Source organism: Mastomys coucha, unplaced genomic scaffold (genome assembly GCF_008632895.1).
Source record: "Mastomys coucha isolate ucsf_1 unplaced genomic scaffold, UCSF_Mcou_1 pScaffold6, whole genome shotgun sequence".
NCBI classification, from domain to species: domain Eukaryota; kingdom Metazoa; phylum Chordata; class Mammalia; order Rodentia; family Muridae; genus Mastomys; species Mastomys coucha.
In genome coordinates this window covers 40,492,335-40,507,206 of record NW_022196912.1, presented here as the reverse complement: position 1 = coordinate 40,507,206, position 14,872 = coordinate 40,492,335, and the positions used below count along the sequence as shown (strand labels likewise).

The 14,872-nt window shown below is 42.6% G+C and overlaps 1 long non-coding RNA gene across 1 annotated transcript in view; it reads left to right on the top strand.

Annotated features, from left to right (window-relative positions):
* Window positions 1-14,872, top strand: part of LOC116080592 — a 55,626-nt gene that overhangs the window by 25,425 nt on the left and 15,329 nt on the right. Inside the window, exon 2 of the long non-coding RNA XR_004114491.1 lies at window positions 9,429-9,555. This is a non-coding gene — a long non-coding RNA (uncharacterized LOC116080592). The remainder of the gene's footprint in view (window positions 1-9,428; window positions 9,556-14,872) is intronic.

Sequence of the window (14,872 nt, the reverse complement as noted above, 5' to 3'; positions counted from 1 at the left end):
AGGTGATAGATAGATGAATAGATGATAGGTGATGGATAATAGATAAAAGATGATAGATAGAAGATAGGTAATAGATGGATAATAGATAGTAGATGATAAATATATGATATATATGTGATAGATAGATAGATGATAGATATGTGAGAGATTGATAGATAAATAGATAGATGATAGATATGCAATAGACAGACAGACAGACAGATAGCAACTTGAAGTGTTTATGAATTTATGTAATACAAACATTCCCACCACAGCTAATTTCAGTTACTAGCAAGTTACCGATGGTGGGGGCAGGAGTAGATATGTAAACACAGCCCTCGGGGCTTGTGTGAGCCAACTTCCATGCCCCACTGCCTAAGAATCTGCCCTGCTATAGGTTAGATGGTCTGATGGCTCAATGGAGAGAACCAGGCTTAATGTGAAAGCGGTGCAATAACAACAACAAAAGAAATAAAGAAAGGAAAAGAAAAAGGGAAAAGAAACAGTAAAATGCTGAGAACTAAATTGTACAAAAGTTTCATACACGTCAAATAATGTATAAAGCAGAAGAAATCTCTTACCTTTGTTCTTCAACATTTGGTGTAAAGGGAAAAAATAAACCAGACTAAGGCGCCGTCCACTGAGAGAGGAGACTGTGAAGTACCTCTCAGTTTATAGTTCAATTGTGAAAACTTTCCCCAAATGTCCCACTTTCCTGAGTCTCTACATTTAATTTTAATTGGCACTGAGGAACTCCGGGCCTTGGGCATGTAGGCAAGTCCTCCACCTGAGCTCCAGACCGCAGCTTATCCTTATCTGCATTGGACAGTTAAGAATCAAAACAGGTAGAAATACATTTCCATCATTCAGTAATAATGTCACTTATAAAGTCCCTGCTGTGAAGTAGCAGTTACATTGATGCCTTTTCTGTCTGAAACATCTGGAAAATAGCTATTACCCCACCTCACCAACTAAAACCTGAGACTCAGGAGCTCAAATGGTTTCCCTAAAGTTTCCTGTATGTCTTCTGACTGTCCGACTGGGGCTCAAGCTATAAAACCTGAATCAAAACCAGCATATTTTTCATGTTGAATGCCTCTAGCTTTTAAACAGTTTCACTGTAGATTTGTGTGTGTGTGTGTGTGTGTGTGTGTGTGTGTGTGTGTGTGTTAGATTTAATTCATCAATTTCCTGAGGAATTTAGATTTAGGTATCTCCTCTAAGGTAAGAGGCAATTTGCTAATATAATTATTTAGGTTTTGGTTTGGTTTGGTTTGGTTTTGGACGGGCTATCATTATATAGCCCAGGCTAGCCTCAAACTCATGATCCTCTCACTTCTACCTTCCAAGGGCTGGGATTAAAACTTATAGGTGTGCCCACCACAACAAGGAGAAAGCAATTTTAAAGCCATGGAGTAAGGTTTCCCCAACAAGGCCTCTGCTTAGTGTGCCTCTGGGAACCCAGGACATGCACACTGCATTAGCTCTGCTGCTGGGACTACTGTCAATCTCCTGAGGGCTCCCAAGAGCTTTGCTCTTATAGTTGGTGGCTTCTAGCTGGGCACGGTCAACTCTAGGCAGTAAAACATAACTTCTTGATCTTGAATTTATGTAACTCCATGTAACTGAGTATTTCTTGGACGAATACCATTGCAAATGCCACCACTCCAGAACCCTTGAAAGTAACTGGTATTGAAAGAAAATGTAGCCGGGTGGTGGTGGCGCACGCCTTTAATCCCAGCACTTGGGAGGCAGAGGCAGGCAGATTTCTGAGTTTGAGGCCAGCCTGGTCTACAGAGTGAGTTCCAGGACAGCCAGGGACACACAGAGAAACCCTGTCTCGAAAAAAAACAAAAAACAAACAAAAAAAAAATGTAAAATTAGAGAAGTCTGAAACTGAATTGAATGCTAGAAACTATCCTCATGTTCACAAAGAATGCTGTTCACAACAGCCTTCTGAAGGTAAGAGGGGTGGTGCCAAACTCAGACCTGCTGCAGATGTCCCAGGTCATGTACCATCCCTACTTGCCCCATGCTGATCCTTGATGACATAGGACAAGTCGCAAAGGGTCCCTTTTTACTTCCTTGAGTTTAGCATGTAAATGAATCCAAGCTATGAAAGAAGATATAAGGCTAATTGTTTTTTCCAGTGCTAATTCTGTCACATATTTTTCAGGTTTGCATGGTAGGTACATGCATAAAAATATATTCCACAGTGAAAGTGTAAAGTCTGATGTGAAGCTCCACGGCTTCAGAAAGGCTGTTCTAATTGTATAGTTCACTGAGAGGTATAGACTTTGGGTCTGGTTTATTTTGGTGTGTGAAGATTATTTTTATTTGCAAGGGGTTTTGTTGGTTTGTTTTTTTTTTCCATGATAAAGTTTATAAAATTTAAAAACTCCTTTGCATGCATTGTTTAAATTGTAGATTTTGTGGAAAACTCTTTAGCTTATCATGATCATTAATGTTAAAATGTATCCACATTGATCATCAACATTTTATAGATAAGGAAACTGATGTTCAAAGAAGTCCAAGTGCCTTGTCACACGGAGGGCTAAAGATGGGACCAGGACTGAAGGGAGGAGTCCTAATCTAGTGCTGTGTCTCCATGATGTCTAGGGAGAGACCTTAGCCAAGGCAAGGGTCATGTCAAAGCAGAGTGAATAGGAGAATTTTGATTGAGAGGTGGGTTGGTCCCTTTACTTCAGGTTTTGAGACCTCCATCTCCACCCCACCATGGATGCCTGAAACCTCAGATGGCCTTGAACTTTGTTTATACTGCATTTTTTTCCTACATGCATTCCTAGGATAATATCTATATAAGGCACAGTAAGAGATAACACTTGAAACCATGTATGTAATAAAAATTATTTAACGTCTATGAATCATTTCTTTCTGGAACTTTCCACTTAGTCCTGGCTACCACTGAAACTGCAGAAACCAAAACTGTGGATAGAGAGGGGTTGCTGTCTACATAACCTCCAGCAGAGCTGAACACCTACAGGACATTCTCCCAGCCAGAGCCCTCTCCTAGGTGGGCAGAATGCTGTTCACATGCAAGCCATAGCGGGCTCTCCACATTTGGCAGACATTACTCCACCATGCAGCACAACTGGAAAATTTAATATCCCAGAAGGCATTTATGCCCTGCCAAGTGCAAGCCACATACATCCATGGTTGTTTCCATCCCTCATTTTTGGAAGGTGTGTCCACACACACTAATCTACAGATTTTACTCTCTGGAGTCCTGGCGTGGAATTAGTACTTGGCAGGTCACAACTGAAAGATTTCCTGACAGTTTGGATTTTCATAAGGGAAAGACTTGGGAAAATTCCAAGATGTGGTTCAGAATTAAACCCTCAAAAATCTGATCTGATTCATAAAAGATCATGGTTAAAGGGGAGGCATTCCTCTTTGTATTAAGGTAGGGCAGAGCCTCAGAGCATCTTTGAGCCATTAGAATCTACTGAGTGTGTTGCCGTCCTCTCCTGAATCTGGAGACCTGGGCTTCTGTTGTTAACCTTTAAGGAGGTCATCGTGTAACAAGGTGGGCTGATCTTGGGCAAAGGCCAGAAGAATGTTCTGCTGCTATTCACTAGCTGATAATAACTGGTTGTTCTATCTGTGTGTAAGCACTGTTTTCATAAAGTCCCATCTCTGTCTTTTAGATTTTCAAGTGTTGAAAGTAGAATCTATTATGCCCAGGGTCAATATTAAAGAAATACACGTGGGGCTGGAGACACAGCTCAGATGGTCCAGTGTTTGCCACGTAAGTGTGAAAATCTGAGTGTGATCTAACCAACCCATGTGGAAAAGCTGGGTGAGACATAAGCCTAAAATCTCTGTAATGGGGTGGCAGAGACAGCCAGATCCCTGGAACTTCCTGGCCAGCCCAGCCTAGTGAGCCTCAGGCCTGTGAGAGACCCTGACTTAAAAACAAGAGGTACAGTGAGTAGAGATACCTGCAATTGGCCACTAACCTCCACACACATGCACATGCATGCATGACTCCTACATATATGAACACACAAATATGCAGACACTATAAAATGTAAAAATACTGAGACATGGAAAGGACCACACAGTGGTGGTATCCAGTGGGTTCTTTTATGCTTACATTTATTTATTTTATATGTGTGATGCTTTTAGTGAAAATGGCCTCTAAGGCTCAGATATGAATGCTTAGTCATCAGGGAATGACACTACTTGAGAAGTATTAGGGGGTGTGGCTTTGTTGGAGGAAATGCATCCCTGGGGGTGGGCTTTGGGGTTTCAGAAGCCCAAGCCAGGCCAATGTCCCTCTCTTCTTGCTGCTTGTGGATCCAGATGTAGAACTCTGAGCAACTTCTCTAGCATCATGTCTACCTGCATGCCATCATGCTTCCTGCCATGATGATGGTGGACTAAACCTCTGGGACTCCAATCAAATACTTTCTTTTTATAAGAGTTGCCTCGGTCATGGTGTCTCTTCACAGCACTAGATCATTAACAAGGACAATGTATATGAGTGTTTTACCTCCATGTACAGATATGCACACATATGTCTGATGTCTGTGGAGGTTAGAAGAAGAGGTCAGATCCTCTAGAACTGGAATTACAGTTGGTTGCAAGTTGTCATATGGGTGTTGGCAACCAAACCCAGGTCCTCTGTAAGAGTAAGAAGTTGTCTAAACCACTGAGCCATCCAGTCCCTCCAACCCCCCTGATACATTCCTGAAGGTGTAATTAAAGCTACTAGATAATCAGTCTTTCTGATCACATGCTTTCGATAGATACATTTTTTTTTCCTTTGGGCCAGAAACAAGTAATGAAAGTATGTCCAGCTTTGCTCCAAACCCAGACTGTGTGGCACCTGGCACCTGCATTCTGAAGGTGCCTCAGCTCTGGCTGCACAATATGGACATATTGCATTGCTCGGAGTATTGCAATGGGCTTCCTAGGCAAAGCTTAGTCTCTAGCTCGTGTAGCATTGAGAGGTATAATCCTGCCTTTGAACTCTTCTTCCACAAATCACATGAGACCCCTAGAGATTACTGAATGGCTTCAGAAAGGATATCATGAGTCTGACCCAATGGGGACAACACTGCACCTGTCCCTTTGACTGATATGATCTGAAGCTCAAAAACATTTCTTAGCCAGCACTAAGACTCTGCAAACGAGCAAGGGAACCACAAGCCTGAAGCATGACAATGTTAAGAATGAGGCCACCTTGAATGTAAGATGATGGTATTTAGAGATGCATGCTAAGCTACCTCTTGGGATGAAACTATCTGAGAGATGAAACTATCAAACCAAGAGAAATCATTTAAAGCCTTCTATAGGGAGCTGGCATTTGGACTGACCCTGAGTGCCAGAGAGCAATAAAGCAGACAGACCTCCAAATCGAAATGCAATTTGTTGAATTACACACCCCTGGCCTTGCCAATTCCTGCACTTGCCAAGTTTCATTGATTGCTTGAGACACTTACTTTGAAGTCCAGCTTTTGAGGATTTCCTGTTCATGATACTACAACTTGCCAAGAAATTCTTCATTGTGACTCAGGGGTGGTCCAGTTTTATAAGTTTAAGATTTAAAAGAGGGGAGGGCGGCTCAATGATCAAAGCGCTTGCCATCTAAGCGTGGAGACCTGAGTTCGGATTCCCAGAATCCATAGGTAAAGGATTCTAGTGCGCATCTATTCTAGTGAGATGAGAGACAGAACCAAGAGAATCTTCAGACATTTTCAGACCAGCTAATTTTACATATGGAATGGAAAAACAACAAGAAATCCTGCCTCAAGCAAGGTAGATGATGAGGGCCAGCACTCTCGGTTACCCTCTGACCTCTATGTGAACACCTGTACTCACACATGAACACACACACACACACACACACAGAGAGAGAGAGAGAGAGAGAGAGAGAGAGAGAGAGAGAGAGAGAGAGAGAGAAAAGAGTCAGGTACACACAGGCATACACAGACCACATACACACCCAAAGGACTCAAGAAAGGTAAGTCACCTTCACAACAATTCAGGTCTGTAGATACCTAGAAACCCTGGGATATTCCCATCTGCCATACAAGGTGGATATTATGATTTGAATAAAAATTGCCCCCATAGGCCCATAAAGGATGTCACTATTAGAAGGTGTGGCCTTTTTGGAGTAGGTTTGACCTTATTGAAGTAGGTGTGGCCTTATTGAAAGACGTATGCCACTGGGGGTGGGGGTGGGAGGGCACTTTGAGGTTTCAGAGTCTCAAGCCAGGCCCAGTGGCTTACTCTCACTTCCTGCTGCCTATCTCTCCAGCACCATGTCTGCCTGTGTGCCATCATACTTCCTGCCATGATGATGGTGATGAACTAGATCTCTGAACTGTAAGCCAGCCCCAGTTAAAAGCTTTCCTTTATAAGAGTTGAGGTGGTCTTGGTGTCTCTTCCCAGCAATAAAACCCTACCTAAGACAGTGGGTTATGATTCAAAGAAGACTCATAAAATGTGCTAAGGCTGCTCGCCCAGGTGAACACTTACTCACTGCGTGGCTTGCCACTTATATTAACATCAGGGAGGGAAAGTCTCATCAGCCTTCTTAGGGCAGAAGTAACATGGATAAAGATAAACAGGAGAGAGGCAAGGCAAATTCATTATCAAAGTGCTAAGTTTCCCCGAAGCCTTCAGACACAAAGACCCAAAGGCCCAAGGAGAACTGTCTACCTCTATGTTTAGGCTCTATGAAAAATGGCCAGCTGTAAGATGCTTAGGCAAAAACTCTGATCTAACCTAATAAAGTGGGTGGGGAACCCAGCAAGACTATCCAGGCAGACCATCCAGGTCTCTAAGCACAGTCCCTCCTGTCAGGCATATGGCTGGACCTTTCTGGAAGGAGGTTTTTATAATCCACCATCACACAGGGAAGGTGAGAGGGCTTCTTTCTAGAAAGGTCAGAGTCCTACCTTAGGCTTTGTGGCTTATCTGAGAGAAGGAGGATTCTAATTTCTGTGACCCATTTCAGGAAAGAAGACTTCTGATTTCCATGACTCACTCCTGTGTAGAAATGAGGGACAAGAGGCAGAGAGGCAAGAGAGGACCATCAGCCTGAGGTTGTCGCTAATGCCTCAAAAGCCTTTTGTTCAAAGTACTCAGAGTCCCCAAACCTCATCCTTCAAAGTATTCCCAAGATCCAATACTAACATAGCCTTGCAAATAGATACCACCAGAAAATTCAGCACAACACCAACAACACGAGCAATGGTCTTTCCAATAGACAAATGGCACTACATTAAAATGTCAAACTTTTGCTGGGCGGTGGTGGCACATGCCTTTAATCTCAGCACTTGGAAGGCAGAGGCAGGCAGATTTCTGAGTTTGAGGCCAGCCTGGTCTACAGAGTAAGTTCCAGGACAGCCAGGGCTACACAGAGAAACCCTGTCACGAAAAACAAAACAAAACAAAACAAAAAAAAAAGTCAAGCTTTTGTGTTTCAAAGGGCACCATCAAGAAGGAAAAAGAACAGCTCACAAAGAAGGAGAAAATGATGTTGTGCCCAAAAAGGGACATTTAACCAGAATATATAAAGAACTATTTCAACTCATAAAATGTAAAGTCAGTTTAAAAATAGGCAAAGGATTTGAACAAATATCCTTTCCCCTGGCCAAAAAAATAAAAATTAAAAAAATTGGGGGATTCACAAATGGCCAGTTAGCATATGAAAAGATAATCAATCTTATTATTCATTAGGGAAGTGCAAATCAAACCCACAATGATATACCACTACATGCTAAAATGGCTCACATGGCAAGGATGTGGAGAAACAGGAACCATCATGTTGCAAGAGAAGTGTACAATGATGCAGCCACTTTGGAAAGCAGTTGGGCAATCCCTCAAAAGAGTTGAACATAGTTCCCATGAGACCTGAAAAATTTTTGCTCTTAGGTATTTGCCTAGGTGAGCCCAAAATAATGTATTTATTTTCATAACAGCCCCAAAGTGGAAGGACCCAAATGTTCAATCACCAATGAACAAACAGATAAAATGTAATCCATCCATGCAATAGAATGCTATTCAACCACAAAAGGGATGGGATTTGGATACATGGTATACAACATGAGTAAGCCTTTAAAACACTGTCCTAAGTGGAAGAAACCATACCAAAAGTGTCTTATATCACTGCACCTAGATCAGCATCAGGATGACTATACAGCTCTGTGGATATATTAAAAGTAATTGATGCCAGGCAAAGCGTCATACATCAGTCATTTCAAAACTGATGAGTTCCTGGCTAACTAAAGCCACGTGGTGAGACCCTGTCTCAAACAGCAAGAAAAATCAATTATAAAAATCACTGAATCATGTACTCCAAAAGACCAAGTGTTATGGTATGTAAATTATTTTTCAACAATGTGTTATTAAAAAAAAAAGAGGCAGTTTTCAGAAAATAAGGGAAAGGAGAGAGAAAAACAGAGCTCACCTGTCACTATTAAACATCAGCATGATGTGGGTAGTTTATGGATCAAAAGCTCATAGGTTAGCAAATTTAAAATACAGAGGGAAAAACTTAAAATAAGCTAGACATAGTAGTACAAACTTATAATAGCAGCATGTTTTACAGGAAGCAGAAGGATTTTGTGTTTAAGGATCGTCAGGACTATACAGTAGTCCAAGCTTGCCTGCATTGCGTACTAGAACCCTGCCTCAAAAAAGTAAAAGATAAAACATGAAGGAATATTCCAGAAAGAACAACTTGAAAAATGTAGCAAATTGCTTCTAGGAAGCGGACTTCTAGGAAGAGAGCAGGGCAGAAGATTGTTCCTTGGGTTATGAACTTTAGAGAGCTTTAGAAACAATCTTGTACATGTTCCTAGATTGTCTTGATAAGAGTGAGAACTGTGGGATTGTCTGTAGCTCATCTGGTAGAGTGCTTGCCGAATATGCATGAAGCCCTGAGTTTGATCTCAAACATCACCTAAACCAGTCAGCCCCACCAGGGAAGGTAGAAGCAGGAGGATCACAAGTTCAAAATCATCCACGTGTTTGGATATAGGATACATACAGATACGGCTGCAACTAAACTGGAAGCTTCCTCCTGATGGTTGGTTTTTGCAGTGCTAGAAGGTGCTTATGCAAGATGCTGGGAAAGAGGAATCATTCACAGTCTTACTCAGCTATGAAACCTGGAGGCTGTAATACCTGCCTGCCAGACAAGACATATGGACAGAGGCAATAATGGCATGACTGTTTTGAGGGCAACCAAGTCCTTTCTGATTGGATTTAAGGGACTTGTGAGGTGGGGACTATAAAGCTTGTCAAAAGCCTATATGATTAGAGGCAGGCTATAGGCCCTGTGCAGAATTTACTACTGGTTTCTGCTAAAAAAGTCATGGAGTCAAACCCCCTCCAAAGTGTCTATGAGTACATCCATAGATGAATGCTGCGTTCAGCCTGTGCCAGAGACGCTTATTTTTTTTTTTTAACAGAGACTCAGAACTAGTCAAAGTACTGAGAACTGATTGTTGGATGCCCATCCCTAAGCACGACTTTTATATGATTCACTTCAAGACCCAGGGAACATGCCAGAAGAGACGAGCAGAAAGATCTTAACAGGTGAAGGAATGCTTTGAAACCCTGTCTTCTGCATGTGACTTAGTCCTTGAATTCATGAACTCACAGAAGCTGTGCATACATGCACAAGACCTGTAAAACAATTTTTTTAATTATTTAAGACATTAAAATAGGAGAATAAAGATTAATTGGGATGAGTAAGTGGCTCAGTAGAGACAAGAGGGAGACAAGAGAGGATGAACTTTGTAAATATGATCACAATATATTGAATATGTCTATGAAACTGTAAAATTTTTAAAATTAAAAAAATCAAGATTATTCTTAGCTATAAAATAAATTTGTGGCCAGCCTGGGATTCATAAGATCATTTTCAAATTTAAAAAAAAAAAAGTAAATTTTGAGTTCCTGCTAGGAACTACGAATCTCATAATGGTAATAGTAAAAACATTCCACTACTGCATAGGCCTGGCTCTTAGAGGATCCTGCACTGGGTTCCTGATGATGAGCAATACCTGTAAAGTGTTTCCTGGAACAATGCTTAGCATGTGCCCCGGGGCAATTCGGCTCTCTTTGATTTCTCCTCCAAAGGAGAACTCTGCAGCCCCTGGGGATCTGAAGGTAGGTAGCGTGTAGTTGATTTAATGTTCCATCCCAAGAAGGTTTAGCTAATGATTATTTGAAACCCTGACTTGTAAAAGCTAGACGGGTTTGGGCTATAACAGCACAGGTTATCCCATGGCTATGTCACATATCTATTCAGAATTTTTAAAAAACCTAGATTATCTTATGTTTTGCCTGCATGGAAATATGTGCGTCACACATATGCCTGGTACCTATAGTGGTCAGAAGAGGGCGTGGAATCCCCTGCAACCTGGGTTGTGAGTTGTAAGCCATCACATGGGTGGTTGTGAGCCATGTGGGTGCTGGCAATCAAACCCCAGCCCTCTGCAAGTGCAGCAAGTGCCCTAACCATTAAGCCATCTCTGAGACTTTGTTCTTTACCTGCAGAGGGGAGGCTGTTAAAATCCCAGCCACCCTGAGGACTGGATGAGAGGAGAGCTGAGTGAGAACTTAAGGGCTGAGCTTGGGAAGGGCCCTCTGCTTTCTGTTCATACATGTATCCAAAGCCAAATGACTAGTGAGGCAGAGGAGGGAGGAAGATGGGAGGGAAAGGGGGAAGAGGAGGAAGTTTCTCCAAAGGCTTGAGTGATGGGCAGGGCATGCCTACAATCCCAGCACTCAAGATGTGAAGGCAGGAGAGGATCAGGGAGTACAGAAATTCAAATCTAGCCTGAGGTACGTGAGAAACCTGTCTGCAAACAAACAAAACAAAACAAGAAATCCAAAAGCCATAAACAATCGGTACAATTACATTATTATGTAAGTATTTTATGCTGCAAACAAATTGTGTTCTACAAATTAGAACTGAACTACTATTCTATTCCAGAGAAAATTTCTGAGAATTAATTTAGGTCAGTGCTAGGACTCTCACAATGCCTGACTACCACTGTCAACACAACATGCTATTAAAGAAAAGGCGCCACCTCCTCCAGTTTCCCCACAGTGAACCCCTGGCTCTAGGGAAGTGTGTGCAGACTGGGAAAGTACAAAGCTCTGTCTTTTAGGTCCAGGTTTCTTCTGCACACTTGCCGTGGGCAACCTCTTTGAGCTCTGATTTCTCATCTGTGACCTTAAGACACTGTATGGGGGCTAACAGTGTAGCTCAGGTAATAGAGTACATGCACAAAACCTGGGGTACAAGCTGCAGTGATTGACAGACATGAGACACGCGACACACACACACACAGAGAGAGAGAGAGAGAGAGAGGGAGAGAGAGAGAGATGCACACATTAATTTAAAAATTTAGACACTGCATAATCATACAAAATTCTGCATCATACCTTGCTATATGTACTGTGTCCTAGATTAAATGATGCATTATATGAAACAATATCAATCACATGCAAACTATTCGATAGTCATCCTTTTCCATCATGCGTGTGTGTGTGTGTGTGTGTGTGTGTGTGTGTGTGTGTGTGTGTGTGTGTGTGTTGGGACTGAAGCTAACACCTCATGCCGTGAGGCAAGCGCCCTGCCATGAGAGCTGTAGCTGCAGCCCTTCTGCCTTGTTAATAAGTGGTCTCAGCTACAGGTTATTCTTATTTCACAAAAGAATATCTGCAATATCTTCCAAGGCATGCCTCGGAGTTGTTGCCAGCTCCTTCTTTCAGTTTCAAGGGATGTTGGTCATCTCTCCAGATAACTTTCCCTTTTGCAGTAATTATCTAGACAGCTTCCATTGCCCCATCCATATCCGCACTTCAGTGGGCTAGAGAAGAACGGTTATAATAGAAATACTCCTTATCTTTGCATCCCACAGGAATCTTAACACTTACTCCAGAGAGATCCTTTTAAAGTCACAACAGGAGGCTGCAGCCTTCTGTTTTGCAGTTGGACTACAGCAATCCCAGGCATGTTTTTAGCTTGCATTTCACAAACACACACACACACACACACACACACACACACACACACACACACGTATCTATCATATATAAAATTCTGTTGTCCCATGCCGGCCAGTACCTGTAACCCCAACGAATGGGAAGGCTGTGGGGTGAGGTGGTGACCTGGTGTAACTGGAGAGCCCCACCCCCCACCACAAAAGCAGTTTAGCAAAGGCACAGGTGAGATGCATGCAGACAGTGGCTCTCCTCAGTCCAAGTGCAACCCTTTCTTTCCTTTAAAAGCAGAGCTGAGGAGGACGGGGTTACTTACCTGAATCAGACAGTATTCACCTCATTCATCTTGGCCGAATTACTCTAGTCAGTGGAAATCTTGCATATCTCTCTCAAAGGGGCCACAAAGTCAGGCTGAGCTGTACATCACCCACCTACGAAAGCTTCTCAACCCGGGCCAATGGATCTCGCTCTGTCTCAGTCTCTCTTTCTCTAAATGTCCTATAAGTAGCTACAGATGAAAAGGTCTCCTCCAGGCTTCTAACAGCTGTCAAAGGCAGAGCTAGCAGGTTCCTTCATTTCCATAACTATGGTTTGTAAATTGCTACAAAGGTTTAATTCCTAGCTTGTGAATTGCTATGATGATTGTTTATTTTCTTTCTTTTCTTTCTTCCTCCCTTTCTTTCTCTCATTGTACTTTGGGAGCCTTTGTATACAGCTTACTTCCTCCTTTAGATTTGTGGGGCCACTGGGCAAATCATGGTCAAAAAAGATTGTTGAATGCAATTCAGACTTTAAGCTGTTAATCTTCAACCAAGAGAGATCACCAGCCTTACTTAGGACAGAAGAATAGCACCAACAGCAAGTATGGGGGATGCGATCACTGGGCTCCCACAGACGAGGAGTCTAGCTGTAACCTAACAAGATGACTAGCTGCTGTGCAGTCAATTTAGTAGTATTTAGCTAGCTAGAGTATCATTTTTTTTTTAGGTTATGACATCATCATCTCTATACTTAATCACTCTCCTGCTATTTTATTTTCCTGAGTGTCAGCAGGCCATTTGACCTGGTGATTACTTTTTGTATTGGAATGTCAAAAGGCAAATATTTAAGTTCTGTTTCCCAAATGGCCCCTGTTTTTAATGGGCAGTTTTGGATTTTTCTGTTTGAGTAAAAATGACAGGCACATAAGAGCTTAGCAATTTATCATAGTAATTAGCATGAAAGAGTCAGTGAATAGTATGTGGGAGGGTCATACCCTTGGAGGTCAGTGTCAGTGAGGGGGACAAGATGACATTCCCAATACGCTGTGTGCTGAGTCAAAGTAGAGGACAGCGTCTAGAGGAAGACTCTGCATTCTGTGATTTAAGATGAATTTACTGGGATTTGAGAGATGGCTCTATTGGCCATGCGCTTGCTGTTCAAATACGGGACCTGGGTTTGAGCCCCAATACCCAGGTATGATGCTGTACTTGTAATCCAAGCTTAGGGAAGGCCAAGACATGCAGATCTCTTAGGGTGTAATGGCCAGGCAGCCTATTCTAAATGGTGAGCTCCAGGCCAATGAGAGACACTATTTCAAAAAATAAGAACTATACACTATTGCCAAGACATATCATCAAGAACCATAGACTATTTCAAACTCCCAGCACCAGGCATAAGAAGTCCTCTTCTGAGTTGTTGGCCAGGGTTGTCCAAGAGACTCCTTAGTTGCCTCCCAGGGGTGGAAGGTAAAGAAAGCCCTGTTGCTTATGACACCATGTACTTCAGACACAAGACCCAGAGAGGCTCCTCAGCTGGAACTGACCTGAAAGCGCCCTCCCTGAGGTCCAACCTTCATAGGAGCAGATAGTGCCATGCAAGCTTCCAAATGAGAAAAACGATCAAGACTCTTATCCGGCTATGACACCTACGAACCAAAACAATGACCAGCATGGTCCAGCAACCCTAAGAAGACAGTAGTGGCACACGCTCCCTGGCAGTAACCAACAACTCTACAGTTAGACTTCGGGCACCCCAACAAGAGGGAATTCAAGCCTAGTACTGGAAACCTAGCTAACTACCTGGGGCTGGTGAGGCTGTGGATCTTGGAACCTATAACCACCACTTTACTGAGCCTACAGAATCTCTAGCTATATTCTTAGTATTTATCCTTATCCTCACGGGTAAGTATAGTCCTTATCCCTCAAGAAAACTTCTGTATACTACAGATGGAGACCATTACAAAAAACTAAAAGCAATCAAAACGCAGGTATGGAGCCCAGTTCCAATGGATAGATCTACAGCATAGCTTGTGCAGCTAAGGCTCAAGGAGCACTGGGGAGTGGGGCGTGAGATTGTTAGAGCCAGAGGAGCAGAAGTTTGATGTTCTAAGATTGTGTCTCCTAGGAATGTCAGAAGCTACACACATGAAGTCTCACCAACGTGACTGCCTAAACGTGATCTGAACAAGGGCAATAACAACGATAGCCATGTTAACACAGAGCGGGGGAGCACAAGAGGCCTCAGCCCTAGACAAAGAACTAAAGCAGCTGGGGGATACTGAGAGGGAAAGAAATAGTCTTCCCCGGAGAAGAGCACACCGCTTGGTTGTCCAACATCAAATGGTCAGCCTGTAAAACATGCGTACAAGCAACATTATACGTTGTATTTATATATTTAGGTATGTATTATGTACTTAGGCATACATACACATAGTGTGTATGTGTGTTTGTGTGTATATGTCTGTGTATAAAGTTAAGGAAATAGTTAAAGAAAGCCACACATTTGAGAGAAAGCAAGAAGTACATGAGAGGGATTAGAAAGAAGAGGGGAAGGGAGAATTATGTAATTATGTAGGATGCCGTCCCGCAGCTTCCTACTAGCGTGGGTTTCCACGAACCGGGAATGTGGGAGACCT